A 20,520-nucleotide genomic window follows, 5' to 3' on the forward strand; every position below is an offset into this window, starting at 1 on the left:
AAACCCAAATAGAATAAAAGTTTCTTGTTAAGAAATATGGGTAAATAGAAGAAAACATTGAACTTATTAAAATTTGTTACCTTAGGAGAACAGGAATTGAGAGGGAGGAACGAGGAGGAAGGGAACTGCCGTTTTTCATTGCAAGCTCATAGTATTATTTTATTTTAACTTTGAACATATATGTCTTTAATAGAAATGAAAATTAAATATAAGTAATGGAAGAGATCTTAATATTTATAAATGGTGGCAAAGGGCATTAGAGGGATATACACTATTTGAAAGGATAGAGAGCATACATTATCGATTATTGCAGCATGATATGCATAAAGTGGTGCAGTGCAAGACCAGGTTGTAAAAATAACTGGGTACTGGATATGGAAAATCTTGAATACTATGTTAAGGAGTCCGATCAAATGAAGATTTTTTTCAGAAGGGGTGTGAAATGATTGGAACGGCACTTCAGAATTTATTATGGCCACATAATGAGGGATTAAAGATGAAGAGACTGGAAGTTGGGAGGTCAACTGGAAGGCTACTGCAAGAGTCTAAGGGAGTGAGCCTGAGAACATTAGCTAGGATAGTAGCAATGGAACTCAAGAGCAAGGTATGGATGTAAGAAAGAGGAAGGAGTTGAAAGAAACCTTAAAGTTTTAATCCGATGTGCTAAGAGAATAGAAATTCAATTAACAGAAAGGGGCATATATGTGAGGATTGATAGTAATATATGATTTGACCAATAAAAGAACTCCTTTTACAAAGGTAAATTTAAAGCTTGACCTGTAACACTTGGCCCGGAGGGTCCATTCACCAGAGGATGGATTCCTGCTTCTCCCAGGCACCCCTAGGTCAATTTGACCAACTACCCATTCATAAAATATCATACAACTTCTTGAATCCATGACTAGGATGGTTTGTTGCAGCTGTTTAACCACCAAGGGCAGGGACCAGGACAGATACAGAGGCAGAGGCAATGGCAAGGGAATATGTTTCCAAAGTCAGAGAAGATAATAGATTACATTTGCTGGGAAGTTAATGCATTTGCATATAAAATGGCAGAGGGGGAAAAAGTAAAACAAGATCCCACTGCCCCCCAAAATCCTCACTGTTTGGCTTATTGGTCATTGTTGATATTGTTTGATCTTCAAATTTATCTTCAGGGCATTGGTTTTTAAATTAACTGATTTTTAATGACTTGACCTGCTCTCTCCTCCCACCATGTCTCCTAAGTAACTGGATCTTTTGAACATAATTCCAAGATTGAGGTGAACAAGTGACAGCCATTGGTCTGGCATAATGAGAATTCATCTAGTTCATGGAGCCATCTTGCCCTGCCTGATCTTGTCCAACACTCAGAACCTTTGTTCTCTGTCTCAAACTCTGTAAAACTGAACAAAACCCAATGCCATCTAGGCTGGTGTGAATAAAAAGAGACATCCCAGAACATACCTCTTCTCATTTGAACTTGTATTAGGCAAGTGTCCTTAGCTATAGAAGCTTAGTCAGGAGAAAGGTTACAAAAAGGCTGGATTCCAAAAGTCCTGAGAGAGGGTAACAGGTACAGTGAGGTCAGGGCTTCAATAAAAGACGCCACGGGTCTTGATATAGCAGGTAAAGTGAATGTAATTCGGGAGGCAGAGGATAGCCTCTCCTGATTCCAAGTCTGACCAAAGGCAGATAAAACCAGCTCTCACCCAGTGCGTCAGTGATCCTGTAGGGGCTGTCATTGAGGAGTCAATCTCCCTGGAGAAACCATATTCGTCTTTTATTTACAGTTTTGGTTATGATTATAGATTGCATCAGTTCTTCCACTGATTAATCCCAGCTTAATAGCAAGGGAGAGCAGGATTTACCCCGGCAATTTTCAGAAAGCTAACAAATGTGTTAATAATGATAATGATGATACTAATAGCTTAATACATCCTAGACACATTACATGAATTGTCTCATTTAAGGATCCTAACAACTCCTTGAGATGGAAACTATTATTGTCCTCATTTTGTAGTTGAGGAACTTGAGGCTTAAAAAAGGTAAGTAATCTGTCCAAGGTTCACAAGGTTCACACATTTCTAGAATTTAAACACCAAGTGGATGCTTTGCAAATGTCACGAATAAACATTGGTCTTCTCATGTCTGTAGTGTTTGGGGTACATGCTCATTTGGTCTTTTCAACCATATTGAAAGCTCCCTGGGGACAAGGTTTAGGTCCTCTTTTTCAACTGGCATGAGCACGTGCTAACCAAGTTAAGATCTTTCTTTTATTTCTTACAAATGCTAGTACAATGTTCACTCATCTCCCTCACATGAAGACTATCACAGAGCAGGTCACTCCTCAGAACAAAGTAGAACAAAAGAAGCAATTTAAAAAGTGGTGCTTTAAAGGCCAAATCCTTGCTTAACTGTCTGACATTAATTTTATCTCAATACTTTCTTCACATCCCAAAAGCTCCTTTTTCAGGCTGCACTCCAGAAGTTATTAGATGCCCTCATGACTAAGTTGTTACTCAGAGCTAAGCCATACAATCCTCCCTCTCCTGCTTGTTAAGGACCAAATTGTCTCCCCCAAAATTCATATGTTGAAGCTCTAACCGCCAATGTAACTGTGTTTTGAGACAGGGCCTTTAAGGAGGTGATTAAGGTTAAATGAGGTCGTAAGGATGGGGCCCTAATCCAAGAAGACTGGTGTCCTTATAAGAAGAGGAAGAGATATCAGAGCTAGTGCTCTCTCTCTCCCTCCTCCATGCACAGAGGAAAGGCCATGTGAGGACACAGGGAGAAGATAGCTGTCCACAATGCAAGAAGAGAGGTCTCACCAGAAACCAATTCTGGTGGCACCTTGATCTCTGACTTACAGCCTCCTTATGAGAAAATAAACTTCTGCTGTTTGAGCCACCCAGTCTGTGGTATTTTGTTATGGCAGCCCTAGGTGATGAATACACTATGTTTAAATCGAAAGAATCAAGGGATGAAGAAAGCATGTGCAAGGCAAAAGCAGGTAAATAGAACCTGGGAGATGGAGAAGCTTAATTCGGTTTGTTTACATGGCCTGTTCATTCTTCATGGAGATCCTCCTACATAGATTTCTAAGGTTTTATTTCATATTTTCCCCCTCCGTGAGTTAAATGAGTTGAACAACTCTTCACTGGGCTGGTATTTTTCATAGAAAACAGGAAATTATCTCAGGCTCCCTAACCCATGGGACTAAGGTTTGACATCAGTCTAGGCTGCTTAATTTTGTTTAGCTCGGTGGCCAAAAATTTCTGTCTTGACTCTGATCAAATAGAATACAGATATCACGAGAAAAGCGTGGGTTCTGACCCTAGAAAGACCTGGTTTGAAATTGAACTTTGTCACCTGCTAACTATGTTATCGTGAACGTTATTGAACCTGTTTCCTCATCTTCAAAGAGCTGATTATAACACACATTTGCCAGGACTCTTGGGTTGGCTAAATGAGAGAGTGTCTGGAAACACCTGGAATATAGTAAACTTCCAGTAATGCTAACTTGATGATAAGAGGGTAAGTGGATGTTCAGGGATGAATACAAAGGTGCTAATGGCACAGGTGGGCCTCACTTGCAGTTCAGCTGCATATGTGATATTTTAAGCCAGAGTTTTGCAAATGTGATTGACTTGCTTCAAAATTACTTGAAGTGTTTGTTGAAAATGCACATTTTTGTGCCGTTCACCAAACCAGAATTAAAACCTCTGGGGATGAGTCCCAAGAAACTGTGTTTTCACTAGTTCCCTAGGTGACTTAAATGCACGCTAAGCTTGGGAGTCACTGCTTTCCAGGATCATTCTGTTTTTTAAACTGCAGCACTAAGGTTCAGTTCCCAGTGGGGCCAATTTATTGATTTCCTTGGAGGAACAAAATCCTTCCTTGAAGACTGAGGGCATATAAGCAAATACAAATTACTGTTTTATAATTTAGTAATATTTGGAAAATCGTATGTAAAACAGCTACCATAATGCTGGATTCTCCAGAATCATTAATAAATTATATGGGAGTTCAGAAAAAGCCTCTAGAGTTGGGAACATTTTTATTGCCCCCTCCTCCTCCGAAAAAAAAGAGAGGACAGGGAAGAGCTTTAGGAAAGATGTCACAAAGTTACTGACTTCTGGGCTTCCCAGCTTTCAGGGCCATGAGGAATCCATTTTCCTTCTCTGTTTCCTCTCTTACAGTTATCATTTTGACCATGAAAAGAAATCAGTTTTTCTTTGAAGTGAGAATTTTGCAATCACAACTGCTTATAAGTGATTGGATCAGAATTTACAAGAACACAGTACAGCAGGGAATTAGAAGCGGCCAGGGAGTGAGGGGTACGGGGGGCGGGAGATGGTTAACGAAGATGTTGGTTTTCCAGAAGGAGGAAAAGCTAAGGCCCCACTGGGATTCGAACCCAGGATCTCCTGTTTACAAGACAGGCGCTTTAACCAACTAAGCCATGGAGCCCTTATGTACGCTTGGCATAATACTCAATCTGTCCTGACTATTAGATTAAATATGTTTGACGTAGTCTATACGATCTAGAACGGTTTACCGTGAGAAAACGGCAAACTCCAAGAAGACGTTTTGCGTCCTTAGATGCGCTGCAGTGCTAACACAAGCGTGAAAACTTTCGAGCAGCTTGCATGTTGGGACCAATAACACTTCAACTTGTCCAAGGATAATCACCAAAGTCGAGGCTAGCCACTTTTTCCAAATTGGGCAAAGTCTTCTAAAAGGAAACTTTGCTATAACTGCACCTCGTCTTTTGTAACTTAGATTCTTCATTCGAATGTACTAAGTGAGACTCTCTAAAAAAGGAACTCCACCGAAAGACTCTTAGACCGCCGGGTTAGGGCAGAGAGTGTCCTTACAGGTCGCTTGCATTTAGCAAGCAGGGATTTGGAGGGGAGGGGTCGGGAGCGGAGAAGAGGAGGCTGGGAGTGCAGACTTCAGCTACAGTCAGTCACAGCGCTTTCTTGAAATCCCACAACGCCAATGTCAAGGGAACTGTAAAGACTCTGATCTGACAACCACAGATGGAAAAGGAGAGGCGGAGTGGGCCCCGGGAGGCTACAAGGTGTTCCCAGGATCCAGGTACAGTCCTCCTAAGGTGAGGAGCCTTACGGTTCCAGTGAACCGCCGCTTTGCCCACTCCTGCCCAACCAAGGCCTGTTTTCGAGAGCAGTATGTCATCAACTCGCAAAGAAAGTAACGCCTTCTCCCCTCTAACCCGGTCCGTGCACCCCGCAGTGACCCGCCCTTTTCTCCCCGGTGGTTGCAACCCTGGGGGATGTGCAGAGAGCCGGGCCCGCGGGCGGTCAACCTGATCGCGGGTGCCCGCCCCCAGAAGGCCCCGCGTAGGGTCGGGGAAGGGCGGTGGGGGTCGGGTGAGTATGCCGGCCCCGGGGGCCCTAGGACAGGCCGGGACTGAGACGACTGAGGGCATGAGGGGCAGGGAGGCTGGCACAGGGGAGAGGAGACCCAAGGACCCGCCCAGACCGCGCTGGTGGTGTGGGAGCCTCTCAGGGTTGGGGAGGACGTGTAGACCCGCATCAAATGCAAACGGACTCCCTGCCCTGCACTTTTCGTCTCTCTCACACACTCCCATGATTCCAGTTCCACTCCAGTTCCTGGAGGGGACGGTGGGAGGATGGGGTGTGAGCTCCTCTAACTTCTAGTTGCAGGCATTAAAAATAACTTCCCGCTGTCTACCCCCGACGCAGCTCTCGGGAGACTGGAGACTCACCCCCTCGCCTAGTCACAGTCCCGGCACCGTGTCCGCAGTGGTGATTTTAAATAATTCTCTCAAGTATTGATCTCTGCTCCCCCCAGAGTTTAACGGATTTTATTCTTTGGCTGCCTTTACACGGGGTATCGTGAAGAGACAGAAGAGGATGCGAAACTCAGGTCTCCAGGGTCCTTACTTGGTGGACAGAGGGGCAACAGATGGGAGTGTGTGTGGGGGGGGAGGAAGAAATGTGTGTGTGTGGGGGGGGGGGGGGGGCTCGTTACGCCGGAGCAGATTGTTAGGATCAAGGAGGGAATGCTTGCAAATGGGAATCTGATATTCCTAGGGATAAGAAGCGAAGGGCCTGTTTTGTGCAAAGAAAGCAGGAAAAGTAAAGTATGTTTAAACAGACTGCAAAACTTTCTTATATCTTTTGGAAATGAGAAAAACGTTTAATTAAAAGCCCCTCTGGCGGTAGTGTGGGAGTCTTCTAGGAGGAGGAATTGTCTCCAGTTTCTTTAGAAACACGAGTTAGGGTCCCACCACCACCATCCCGGCTCCCTCCGGGCAGCAAACAACCAGTAAACAGGCTCTTCCTTAAAAGCTGGCGGAAAATTCCCACTTGGAGGAAACATCTTAGGTGTGGAGAGTTCTTCCAGCCAAAGGCAAGTAGCTAAAGGTGTGGCAGTCTCTCCTAATCCAGTCTTTCCCCCTGTTCTAGTTCGTGGAGTTTCCTAGAGACATCCAAAATGAAACTCCAGAACTTCAATGAAATAATATTTTCTACTTATCAGATTGACAAACAAAACCCCCCACAATTTTTTGTGCTAGTGTTGCCTGTGAGCACTTAAAGACATTGTATTAGTTTCCTGTGTCTTCTGTAACAAATTACAACAAGCTCAGTGACTTAAAAGAACCGAAATTTATTTTCTCACAATTCTGGAGGCCAGAAGTCCAAAGTCAGTATCACTGGGCGGAAATCAAGGTGTTGACAGGGTCATACTCCCTACGGAGGCTGCAGGCGAGAATCTGTCCTTGCCTCTTCCAGCTTCTGGTGACTGCCAGCATTCCTTGGCTTGCAGTCCCCTCACTCCCCTCTGCCTCTGTATTCACATTGCCTTCTCCTCTTCTGTCTCTGCGTAATCTCCCTGTGTTTCTGCCTTATAAGGACCAAATTCAAGGTTTATCCGGATAATCCAGGATAAATTCTCTATCTCAAGGTCTTTAACTTAATCTCTTCTGCAAAGACTCCCCAATTTTTTTTTTTTTGTGCCATATAAGGTAATATTTACCTTATTCCAGGAATTAGAATGAAGCTATCTTTTGGGGGGCCATTTTTCAGTCTACCATAGGCATTAACATCCTGCTTCCTCCACCTACAGGCAAGCTATTAACTGATTATAACTTTAGTTTCCTTCTCTGTAAAATGGGAATAATAATATGAATTTCCTTATATATTATTGAGAATATGACTTAATATATGTAAAAAATTAATGACAGTATCTGGGGCTTAGTTGGAGCTAAATAGCTGATTATCATTATTACAATGTTCTGTGCTCATCAGTGTATCGAGGAAACATACTCTTCACCAGTAGAATAGGAGGATAAATTAGTAACATTTAGGGAACCAAAATTACCATCACACATATGATTTGATTTAGCAATTGCACTTTTAGAAAGTTCTCTAATCCCACCCACGTATGAAATGTGGAAATAATTTATTGTGACAATGTTTATATCGTTAAATGTGGCTGGCGAAATAAATTAAGATATATCCATGAAATGGAATACTATTGAGACAAAGGGAAAAGAAGCTCTTTCTGTGTTTCCGTGGAAACCACTGCCACATACATGAAGCGTGAAGGCAAGCCGTGGTAGGTTTAGAAAGTATAAAACAGGAGCATACTACTGGGTTTCTTTTGGCTTGTGTATGCAAAATGTATACCTTGAAGGTAGCTCCAGGCTCTAATATGTTTTCGCAAGGAGTCAGAATCGGGTGTCAGGGTGGAAGGAAGTGAGGTGAGGGTAGACTTTCACTGTATGAATACTCTTACATTTTTGTAATTTTGAAGCATGTGAAAGTTTTACTTATTTCTGTACATTTTTAAAACATTAAAAAGGAATTTCGCTGTGGACACGAAATCCTGCTCTTAGATATAAATAATTCGCAGACTTTTTTTTTTTTTCCTAAGGATTATAATTGGTCTCAGCCTACTATTACAGAGACAAACAACTTTTGCACCGCCCCGCTTGGGAAAATGCTCTCCCAGTCTCAAGAAGATTGATCGAGCCAGTTTAACAATAAGGTTGGCAGCGGTGGGATTCGAACCCACGCCCCCGAAGAGACTGGAGCCTTAATCCAGCGCCTTAGACCGCTCGGCCACGCTACCACACGTACGATAGCCTAAAACTCTTCCTGATAGTTTAAAAGGTACAAGACTGTTCTTGCACGTGTTATTTTCTTCTAGAGCCTTTTGTGCTCTGTTTCTGATACCCGAGGGTAAAGGGAGAGGCAGCCAACGCTCAACATCCATCAAACTCGAAAGTAATTAGCCCTTGACAAAATGATCGGAATTCACCACCGCCGACGCAGCACCGGAGCTCTAAGGATGCTGAGATCAAGAGTCGCCAATTTGTCAGCTGCGTTTGGGGATCGGCAGCGGGAAGTCATTTCTAATGTCCGCAACCAGAAAACAGAGGAGCTCCCTTCCTGCTCAACCGGAACTCCGTTCCTGGTTGCTGTGTCTGTGTGTGAATTCTTGTTGTGAAAGTCGTGGAAGGAAACAACTTCGCAAACAGGCCTACTTTTTTTTTGCTGAACATGGTCACGGTCTTCATTTACAAAGTTCAGGGAGGTAATCAGTTTGCATTTGGCGCGGAGCATCGCATTCTCTCCGTACTCGCAGAGGACGCGTTCTGCCCTCTCTTACCCCTTGAACGCGAGCTGGGCGGGTCCCTTGGCCCAGGTCTCGGCTTCCAGACCGCTCATCCTCTCTCTCAGTCCCGCCTGATCCATAAGATGCTGCCTCTTTTGAGCGAGCCCCAGTTCCACCTTTTCAAATCCCAGCGGCTCCACTTAACAGCCATAAACCCATTGGCGAGTCACTTAAGCTTATCGGGTATCACTTTCTTCATATGTAAAATGGTGACAATAAAACTTACCTAAAGAAATGATAGATTTATTTATTTATCTTTAAGTCGATACATGTAAGTTGCTTAAAAGAGTATCTTTCCTATAACAAGCACTTAGAAAAGTTTACTATCATTATTTGTATCACTTATTCATTGAACAACTTTTTGTGTCGTGTTCAGTCTTTTAAATAATACTGTGAGACCTTATCCCATTTTACAGATAATAAAGCTTTTAAAATTAAGTAACATATTCGCAAGAAAACCAAGTGAATTATTTTTTCCTAAATTAATAGATGACACACGGAAGATTTACACTCCAATCCTACAATTTTAAATTTAGGACATTTTCCACTTGGCCAGGTTGTCTTACCTTGAAATCCAGTATATTATTTCTCCATTCTCAATCATCTCATCTCATCTCTCCCCCCTTATCTCACTTTTGTTTACACTATTCTGGACTTCTAGCTAGAATAGAGGGGCCGTCAGATGTCAAGGTCAGCGACATCAATTGTAACGGGAACATTCGCAGGCAAGGAAGCTTCAAAGTCAGGTAAGACCGCAGCTCCACTCTCATCAGAACTAAGCAACTTTCTGTGTCCGTCGTAGTTCCAGTCTGGAAATCTTCATGCCTGTGTACCCAGCTCAGGCCCCTTCTATCTGTATGTCACCTTCTACACCTGTCATTGTAAAGTGGAGCAGTGTGAAATTTAATGAAGTCCAACTTCTCCCAGCAGTAAATGGTGTTTAAGGCATAGTGGAAAAAAAATCCACTTTGCTGCATGTTTATTTAATCAAGGATAAAATTGGAAATGATTTTGATTAATCCTTATTACATACTGGGAACAGCAGTAAAATATGACATAGTATGTACTTTAATTTTGTACCCTATTGTAAAAATCAGGCTTGAAAGGGTTAGCGGCAGTAGTTCTACCGAGAAGCTCTACACTCAGTGCCTTCTTAGCGCAGTAGGCAGCGCGTCAGTCTCATAATCTGAAGGTCCTGAGTTCGAACCTCAGAGAAGGCACAACTGTTTTGTCACTTCTACAGACTTTCGTTTCAGAAAGAAGTATGATAGCAGAGAAAATTATGCCACTGATCAAGTTCTCTGGTATGAAATCTAGCCTCCAGGACTAACTCCCAGTCAATGTGGTGTGATGTGATTATAAACGAGGCTGTAGACCTTCAAGAACGTTACCAGTTTCTTTTGGTACCGACTTCCTTTGGTAGCGAGACAGTTTTTCAATACACTGACTATAGTACACTCTAATACAAGTCTGTATTAATTGCCTATCTACTGCCCTAGAAAATTACCAAAAATGTAATACCTTAAAATAGTATAAGTTTATTATTTTGCAGTTCTGGAGGTTGGAATTCTGCAATGGGTCTTATGGGGCTAAAATCAAGGTTGAACAGAGCTGCCTTCCTTCCAGATACCCTAGGTGAGAATTCATTCCCTATTATTTCCAGCTTCTAGAGGCTGCCTACACTCCTTTGCTCATGGTCACATCACTCGGACCACTGCTTCTGTTGTCGCATCTGCTTCTCTGACTCCAACTCTCCTACCACCCTCTTATAAGGATCTAGTGATTATGCTGAGTCCACGTGGGTATCCGGGAAAATCTTCCCATCTCAAGATCCTTAACTTAATCACACCTGCAAAGTTCCTTCTGCCATGCAAGATAACATATTTACTGGTTTTGGAGATTAGAAAATATGTATCTCAAGAGGGGGGTGGAAGACAGTATTATACTTACCATAGACTGCCTACTGGTCCCTAAAGATTCACACCTGTCCCACATGAAAAAACATTCACCCCATTCCAATCTCCCCCTAAACTTTGACTCATTTTAGCATCAATTCATCTAAATCTCATCAGCTCAAAAATTGCAAATACCACCTAGATCACCCAAATTAAGTATGAGTGAGGCTCTGTGTACAACCAATTCTAGGCACAATTCCTCTCCATCTACAAATCTGTGAAATTCACAGGTTATTTGTGCCCCAAAATACAATGGTGGAATAGGCATTGGATAACAGTTATAGGCATTCCAATTAAAAAGGGATAAAATCGAAGGGATAAAGGAGTCACCACCTCCAAGTAATTCCAGAATAGATTTTCCAAATCCCTTTTGGATTTTGGATTTGTAAAATTCATCCAGGCAAACAGCACTAGCTTTCAAGGCCTGGGAATAATCTTCTATAGTTTGAGGCTCTGCCCTCAGACTAGTGTTTCTTCCTTGGAGTCACCCTTTCATTTTTGTGAAGGGTAGTACATGCTTGCAACTGAGTAGTTTGATCAGGCTATTTCCTGCCTAGAGAATTTTGGGATTTCAACATCGTTTTTTCGTTTTGTCCCCTTTCTGTCCTTTTCAGTCCAAGCTGGTAGTGTGTCTACTGGTATAACACTCTCAAGACCCTTGTGGATCTCCTGTGTATGTCATGAAGATTCTGTGATGTACACAGAATGACAGCTATACAAGCATAGGGAAAGGGAAGGAAGCAGCTTTTTCCTGAAGACACTGGGCTTGCAGATGGCCCTTTTTCTTAAAAGGCTTCAGTTTATGTCAAATGCCTTCACCTCCTGAAAGGTGGTTTGCAATGGAAGTGATAAATTATCATTGAGATCTCATGTTTTGACTTTTTCTCAGAATCCATTTGGCATATATGATGAGTGGTAATATTGCCACCACCTCTCATTACGCTTTTATTTCTTTCTTGCCACCATCATTCCATACCATGCAAGCCTGGGAAAATCCCATATTTTAGGGAAATGTCTTCCCTTCATCTAACTGAATCCTGCCTCACTTCTGAGGAGATCTCTCCACTTCCTTTCAGTTATTCTTTTCTGAACTTTATGCTAAATTAGACACCTCTACTTGGAAGCCAACTGCCCTAACACTGTCTCTAATGACTGTGGCCCAGCCAGAAGGGGCTTGTTCCACTGGAGAAAAAGGAGAGCCAGACCTCTGATATCTCATGGCTTTGGCTGTCCAGAAACTTTCTGAGCATCACACCCTATGGTACCAGCTGAAACCTCTTAACACCTTCCAGCTCTCTCTGAACTTATCTAATTACAGAGTCAAAGACCTTCCAGGTAAGAAGTTGCCTGGAATTACTTGCTGCCTTATTACTTCTTCTGCACCATTTCCTAAGGAACCACATTATTGGTTTCCTTTTAACCTGAATAACAGGTTTTGAGCACGTTAAAAAAAATCCTAGGGGCCTGCCCAGGTGGCAGAGTGGTTCACAGGTTCAGATCTTGGGTGCAGACCTAGCACCCAAGCCACACTGTGGTGGCATCCCACATGAAATAGAGGAAGATTGGCAGCAGATATTAGCTCAGGGCCAATCTTCCTCACACACACACACACACACACACACACACACAAATCCTGGACTAATGGTTTTCATTTCGTATGTTAGGACATTTTGGGTTGCCAAAATGATCTGGGGGACATAACTGGGATTTGTATTGGGGATACTGGGATGTGAAAACATGTTTTTCATGGTTTTAGTATACAACAAATTGTCCACGAATGTAACTGCCTTATAAATTGAGTGAAGTTTGTCTTTTTGTTGTTGTTCAGAAACTCACCAAAACGTGTTCACTATTTCAGAAAACCAGGTCTCTAATGCCAACGCTAGTGTCTGGTATGACAGACCTGCTTCATTTGCAGCTCTTGCATTGTTCATGACTCCACAGAATCAGTCAGATTCCAACATCTTTCTGCCTATTGTATTTTCTAGTGTTTTCAAGCTCAGGCATTAACATATTGAAAAAAATGAAATTATTGTGAAATCTTTTCTTTTTATTTATTTTATGTCATAATATTGTGTTCTTGGGAAATTATTTAAGTAAGTTATATTATCTGTGCATTGTAGGTGATGCAGTAAAGTATTAGAAAATACAAAAATAGGTCATTGGATTGGTAGGATTGAGAACCACTGTTTCAGACAATAAATTTCTTGGGATAAGAGACTGAATTGTATATCACTAGAGCCTAGAATAGTGCCTAGGAAATAAACAAGGTCAAGTACTGAAAACATTTAGTTGGAAGAATGCTGTTTCAACCTTCTGTGAATAGATCAGCTATTAGTATGGTAAGCAACAGATCACTTTCCTACTTTTGAAGGTCCTGAGAGAGGCTCAGAGAGGGCAGTCCTCTTTCCCATGCTTTGGAGATATGTGGTGGCAGAGAAGTTGCATTCCTGAGAAGCAATGTGTTTTGTTTCCTTTGGTGGATGGAAAGGTGTAAACTTTTTTCTTTTTTTGCATTGTTTTGCATTGTTTGTCACTACAGCATATCCTAGACCATCTTAACTACTAGAGTTCTTTATAATGTGTGTGTTCAAAGGTATAAATGTCCCTCAGTGACATCTTATTTTTTATTAAGGGAAATTATGCATACGGTAAAGTGCACAATCATTAATGCACAGCTCAAAGACTTTAAAAAACTCAGTTTTATTTGTATATAGTTTACATACAATAAAATTTACTAATTTTAAATGCTTAATTTGATGAATTTTGGTAAATTTATACACCCTTAGAAGAACCACCACCACAAGATATAGAAAATTTCCAACAACTCAGAAGTTTCACTTCTATCTCTTTCCAGTCAATCCCTCCAACCCCCAGACATAGACACTGTTTTGCTTTCTATTACTATAGTTTTATCTTTTTTAGAATTTCATATAATTTCTTTTATTTAGCATAATACTTTTGAGATGCATCCATGTTGTGTGTATCAGTATTTCGCTCCTTTTCATTATTGAACAGTAGTCCTTTGAACAGATACATCATAACTTCTTTGTCCACTTATCAGTTGACAGGCATTTGGGCTATTTCAAGTTTCTGCTTATGTTTCAAAAACATTTGAGTATATAGCTTTGTGTTCCAGGTGTTTTTATTTCTCTTGGGTAAATATATAGGAGTGTAGCTGCTGAGTCCTGTCCCAGGGATACATATGTGAATGTTTTATTTTATTCAAAACTGCCACAGTGTTTCCCAAAATGCTTTTACCATTTTGCTTTCCCACCAAAAGTGTCTGAGAATTTAAGTTGTTCCACATGCTTGTCAACACAAAGTTTTGCCAGTTAAAAAAAATTAGCCTTTCTAGTGGGTCTGTATTGGTGTCTCATTGTGATTTTAGCTTGTATTTCTCTAATGACTATTGATGTTGAGCTTGCTTACTACACATATATCTTCTTTGGTGAAGTGTATATAAAAGTTTTCCCTTGATTTTTATTGGGTAGGCTATCTTATTATCGACTTGAGTTCATTATATATTCTGGATACAATTTCCTTATATATATTTTTTCCCCAAATATTCTTGTAGTTTGTGGCTTGCTTTGTCATTTTCTTAATGAAATCTTCAAAGAGTAGATGTTTTCAACTTTGTTGAAGTCTGATTTATTGATTTGTGTGTGTGTCTTCCTGCTTTTTGTGCCCCATCCAACACAACTTTCCCCAAAACAGTCATGATGTTTCTTTTTCTTGTTTTCTGCTGAAAGTTTTATAATTTTAGCTCTTGTATATGAGTCATGATCTATTAAGAGTTCTTTTAAATGAAGTGTGACGTTAAGCTGCCTTTTAATCATATGAACATCCTATTGTTCCAGCACAATTTGTTGAAAAGATTTTATTTTCCCCATTGTATTACCTTGGCCCTCTTTTAAAAATCAATTGATAACTGGATGGTTTACCCTTTCACTAATACTTTACTTTCTTAATTACTGTAGGTTTATTCTAAGCCTTGAAATCAGGTAGCCAAAATTGTTTTGGCTGCTCTAGATCCTTTGCTTTGCCATATAAATCTTAAACTCAGATTGTCAATTTCTATTTTAAGGAAGACTACTGGGATTTTACTTTGCTTGTGTTGAATCTTTAGACCAATTTGGAGGGAGTTGCTGTCTTTACAATGTTGAGTCTTCTGATTCGTGAAGATGGTATTTCCCTCATTTACTCAAGTCTTAATTAATTTCTCTCAGCTAACTTTTGCAGTTTTCAGTGTACACATCCTGCACATATTTTAAAATTTATCCTCAAGTATTTCATAGTTTTGATGCTCTTGTAAATGTCTTTAAAAATTTTTCAATTTTTCTTTGCTGTTGTAAGGAATTACGTTTTTAAAAAATTGACCTTGTAGTCTGTGCTCTTGATAAACTCACTTATTATTTCTACCAGTTTTTTATAGATATTTTGGGTTTTCCATGTAGCTGATCATCTGAAAATAGAGACAATTTTATTTTACTTCTTCCTTTAGACAATTTATGCCTTTCATTATTTTTTCTTGCTTTATTCGTACTGGCTAAGACTTCCAGAACAATGTTGAATAGAAATGATGAGAGTGAACATGCTTGCCGTATTCTTCATTTTATGGGGAAACATTCCATTTTCACCATAATATATAATGACAGTCGTACGTTTTCTTTCTATGTCCTTTATAAAATTAAGGATGTTCTCTTCTGTTCCTAATTTGCTGAAAGTTTTTATGTATTATGAGTAGATGTTGCATTTTGTGAAATGCAAGTGTGCTTTGAGATAATTATATGGCTTTATTTTTAATTGTTAGTATGATTAACCAACATTAATTGGTTTTTGAATATTACACTAACCTTGAATTCCTGGAGTTTATTCCTGGAGTTTATCCCAAGAATATCCTGCTTGGTCATCTTGCACTATCATTTTATAAACGCTGGATTTGATTTGCTAGTATTATTAAGGATTTTTTTTTTTTTATGAGGAACATTGGTCTGTAGTTTCTTTCCTTGTAATGTCTTTGTCTGGTTTTGATATTAAGGGAATGCTGGCCTCATAAAGTGAGTTTAGATGTGTGCCCTCCTCTTTTACTTCTTGAAAGAATTTGTATAAAATTGGTATTACTTATTCTTTAAATAATTGGTAGAATTCACCCTGAAGCCATCTAGGCCCAACTTTCTTTTGGTGAGAAAATAATAAAGTATGAATTCAATTTCTTTCATAGATGTAGGGATATTTGAGTTATCTATTTTTTCTTGAAAAAGCTTTTGGTAATTTGTGTCTTTCAAGGAATTTTTCCATTTCATTTAAGTTTTCAAGGTTATTCATAACACCCCCCTATATCATTTCAATATTTGTAGAATCTCTAGTGAAATCCCTTTGCATCTCCTCTCTCTTTTTTTCATGAAGACTATGGCTAGAAATTTATTGATTTAGAGAGGGAGAGAAAGACAGAGACAGAGATGGAGAGAGACTTGAGGAAATTCAGGATTTCTAGGGCCCAGTTGTTTGCATCTTCCCAGTCAAGGCCCCGTGCATGTGATAACATGATAAGCAGCTTGACTCATGGAGCAAATTAAGTAAGTGATGATTATTTTTTAAAAGGCATCATTTAGGGATAGTTTGTTATGTAGTAATAGTCAAGCAAAATGCAAATTAAAACCAGAACAAGATATCACTAGACACTAGGATGGCTAAAATGAAAAAGAATGATAATTCCATGACTTCCTGAGGCTGTGGAACAATTGAAATGGTCATATGTTGCTGATAGAAGTATAAGATGGTGCGACTTCTTTGGAAAATAGTTTTGTACTTTCTAATAAAGCCACACATATAATTCTCTTATGATGCAGCAGTCCCACTATGTACTTTGTCATAGCCAAGAGAAACTAGTGTATATATGCCCAAAAAGTTATGTACAAGATTTACAGCAGTTTTGTTAATAATAGCTCAAAATTTGCAACAGAATACAATTTTGATAAGTATCATTTTTATTATTTTTCAATTCAAAATACTTTCTAGTGATTTATTCTTTGACTCATAGATGTTTTTGAAGTACATGTCTCAATTTTGATAAAGAGATTTTCTAGTTATCTTTTTATAATTCTTTTTTTTTAAACATTGAGACTTGAGGTAACAACTGTTGCCAATCTTCTTCTTCTTTTTTTTTTTTATTCTTCTCCCTAAAGCCCCCCAGTACATAGTTGTAGATTCTAGTTGTGAGTACCTCTGGTTGTGCTATGTGGGACTCCACCTCAGCGTGGCCTGATGAGCAGTGCCACATCGGTGCCCAGGATCCGAACTGCTGAAGCAGAGCGTGTTCTTTTTTTTCCCCCAAAGATTGGCACCTGAGCTAACAACTGTTGCCAATGTTTTTTTTTTTTTTTCTGCTTTATCTTCCCAAACCCCCCGTACATAGTTGTATATCTTAGTTGCAGGTCCTTCTAGTTGTGGGATGTGGGACGCCACCTCAAAGTGGCCTAACGAGTGGCACCATGTCCATGCCCAGGATCTGAACCCTGGGCCACTGCAGTGGAGCACGTGAACTTAACCACTCAGCCACGGTATTAATTCTTAATACCTACTTTCATTGAATTGTGGCATTGTGTTCAAAGAACATCTTCTATGTTGTTTCACTTCTTTGAAATGGATTGAGGCTTGTTTTATGACATTATATGTTCAATTTTTCTAAATTCTATATGTATGCTTTAAAATATTTTGTACTTTGCAATGTTGGATTTGGTATTTTCTATAGGTCCCTTATGTCAGATTTTAAATTACTAATTTTTTCTCTTTGTTATTGAATTTACTTTTTGCTTGCATTAATTATTGAAACATGACTAAATCTCTTAACCTGATTGTGGATTTATCTATTCTCTGTATAGTACTGAGAATTTTCACTTTATATATTTTGAGGTTATATAATTAGGCATATACAAACATAAAATTTTTACTTTCTTTCTGAATTGAAGCTTTTATCATTTTGAAGTGTCTCTCTCTATGTCTAGTAATGTTGCTGCACTAAATTCCATTTTATCTGATATTAATATAAGTATACCAGATTCATTTTGGTCAATGTTTTTAGGGTTTAACTTTGGCATCTATTTTCTTTAAATCTTTCTGTGTTCTTAAGTTTTAGATGAGTCTCTTGGAAACATCATTTTACTGAATTTTTATTAACTTAATTAGTGTCTTGTATAAGAAAATTTTTATGTTTTGGTTAATGTAATTGCTAATGGAATGGGACTTTTTGAGCCATCTGTTTTTTGTTTCCTATTGGCTTTCACTTAATTTTTAAAAGGATTCCTTTTTCCTTCCACCTGTTTTAAAGTACATTGTGGTTACCCTACAAATCAGAACAAGTGTACTTTACTTGTTAAACTTTAAATTTAGTATCTTTTTCTTTCCTCTGGATAGTAAAAGGACCCTAGTACATTTTAAATTCATTTGCATTTCTCCTGACCTATATAAAATTGACATGTATATTGTAAATGTATCTTCTTTTGGAAATCCTTTTAGATATTATCATGTTTGCTTCACATGGCAAAATCGTACATAATTATTCACATCTTTGTTAATTTTTTTTCATTTTTTAAAGGAGATACAGCCTTGTTGAGACACAAATCCTTGAGAATGCTCCGTGTGCACTTGAGAAGAATGTGTATTCTGCTGTTTTTGGATGGAATGTTCTATATATGTCTAAGTCCACCTGGTTTAGCTTTTCATTTAATTCCACTGTTTTCTTGTTGATTTTCTGTCTGGATGATCTATCCATTTATGTGAGTGGGGTGTTGAGGTCCCCTACTATTATTGTGTTATTTTTAATATCTTCTTTTAGGTTTGTTAATAGTTGCTTTATGAACTTTGGTGCTCCTGTGTTGGGTGCATCGATATTTATAAGTATGGTGTCTTCTTGATGGAATGTCCCTTTGATCATTATATACCGCCCCTCTTTGTCTATCTTTACCTGTCTTATCTTGAAGTCTACTTTGTCTGATATAAGTATTGTGACACCTGCTTTCTTTTGTTTGCCATTAGCTTGGAGTATCATCTTCCATCCCTCCACTCTGAGCCTGTGTTTGTCACTGGAACTGAGATGTGTTTCCTGGAGGCAGCAAATTGTTGGGTCTTGTTCTTTAATCCGTCTTGCCACTCTGTGTCTTTTTATTGGAGAATTCAATCATTTACGTTTAAGGTGATTAGTGATGTATGAGGGCTTAATGCTGTCATATCACTCGTTTGCCTGTTTTCCTGTATTTGTTTTGTTTCTCATCCTTGTGTTTTGGTCTACCCATTGAATTATGTAGCTTTTTATGATGCATTTCTTTGTTTTTTTCCTTATTTATTTTTTTGTGTCTCTGTTCTGATTTTTTGTTTAGTGTTATCCTGAAGTTTGTATTCAGAACCTTGTGTATAAGATAGTCCATTTCCTGATGCCCTCCTATTTCCTTAGTCTAAACCAATTCAGTCCGTTTCCTCCTCCCCTCCTAAGTTGTTTTTCTCATATCTTATTCCAACTTGTGTTGTGAGTTTGTGGTTAAAGTGACAAGATTGTCTTTGTTTTTGGTGTTTTCCTTCCCTTTGTCCTAACGCTACAGTTGAATATTTGCTATCCTATTCTGATTCTGTCTACCTATTTATCTCCTTACTCTGTGTTTTGTGACCCCTTTCTCTCTTTTTTCTTTTTTCAGGTATGAGGGCCTTCTTGAGGATTTCTTGTAGGTGGTGTCTTGTGGCTACAAAGTCCCTTAGCTTTTGTCTGTCTGGGAAAGATTTAATTTCTCCTTCACATCTGAAGGATATTTTTGCTGGATAGAGTATTCTTGGCTGAAGAGTCTTGTGTTTTAAAGTTTTAAGGGGCCAGCCCCGTGGCCAAGTGGTTAAGTTAGCATGCTCCACTGCAGGCAGCCCAGTGTTTCATCGGTTTGAATCCTGGGCGTGGACATGGCACTGCTCCTCAAGCCATGCTGAGGTGGCATCTCACACCCCACAACTAGAAGGACCCACAACTAAGAACATACAAATATGTACGGGTGGCTTTGGGGAGAAAAAGGAAAGAAATTAAATCTTTAAAAAAAAAAAGTTTTAAATATGTCATTCCACTCTCTCCTAGCTTGTAAGGTTTCTGCAGAGAAATGTAGTGAAAGCCTGATAGGGGTTTCTTCGTAGGTTATTTACTTCTGCCTTGCTGCCCTGAGTAGTCTTTCTTTGTCATTCATTTTTGCCAGTCTTACTACTATATGCCTTGCAGTAGGTGTTTTTACATTGACAAGTCTAGGAGATCTGGAAGCTTCTTCCACACAAATTTCCCTCTCTTTCTCTAGATTTTGGAAGTTTTCTGCTATTATTTCTTTGAACACACTTTCTGCTCTGTTCTCCTTCTCTTCACCTTCTTGAATATCTATAACTCTTATGTTGCATTTCCTCATTGAGTCGGATATCTCTTGGAGACTTTCTTCATTTCTTTTTAGTCTTAGTTCTCTCTCCTCCTCTGTCTGGAGCATTTCAACATGTCTATCTTCGATTATGCTGATTTGCTCCTCTAGGATATCCACTCGAGCATTCAGGGAATCCATATTTTGTTTTATCTCTTCCATTGTGTCTTTCATCTCTAATATTTCTGATTGATTCTTCTTTATAGTTTCAATCTCTTTTGTGAAGTAGCTCCTGAACTGTTTGAATTGTTTCTCTACATTCTCTTTTACTTTGTTTAGTTTTTTGATGATAGCTATTTTGAATTCATTGTCATTTAGCTTACATATTTCTGTGTCCTCAGGACTGAGTTCTGGGTGCTTGTCATTTTTTCTCTGGTCTGGAGACTTAATGTAGTGTCTGATATTGGAAGGTCGGGTCTTTCTCATTCTGATATTATTCGGTTGCTGTTACAGGCTATCACCACTGGATGGGGGTCGAG

At 39.4% G+C, this 20,520-nt stretch overlaps 3 non-coding genes across 3 annotated transcripts; 1 reads left to right on the forward strand and 2 right to left on the reverse strand.

Moving 5' to 3' along the window:
• Positions 1-4,378: 4,378 nt before the first annotated feature.
• Positions 4,379-4,452, reverse strand: TRNAT-UGU (transfer RNA threonine (anticodon UGU)). The gene has a single exon. It is a non-coding gene; the product is annotated as a tRNA-Thr (tRNA).
• A 3,572-nt stretch (positions 4,453-8,024) lies between these two features.
• Positions 8,025-8,106, reverse strand: TRNAL-AAG (transfer RNA leucine (anticodon AAG)). Its single transcript has one exon. It is a non-coding gene; the product is annotated as a tRNA-Leu (tRNA).
• Positions 8,107-9,799: 1,693 nt separating this feature from the next.
• Positions 9,800-9,872, forward strand: TRNAM-CAU (transfer RNA methionine (anticodon CAU)). Its single transcript has one exon. It is a non-coding gene; the product is annotated as a tRNA-Met (tRNA).
• The last annotated feature ends 10,648 nt before the right edge of the window (positions 9,873-20,520 follow it).

This window comes from Equus przewalskii, chromosome 19 (assembly GCF_037783145.1).
Source record: "Equus przewalskii isolate Varuska chromosome 19, EquPr2, whole genome shotgun sequence".
Classification (NCBI taxonomy): Eukaryota; Metazoa; Chordata; class Mammalia; order Perissodactyla; family Equidae; genus Equus; species Equus przewalskii.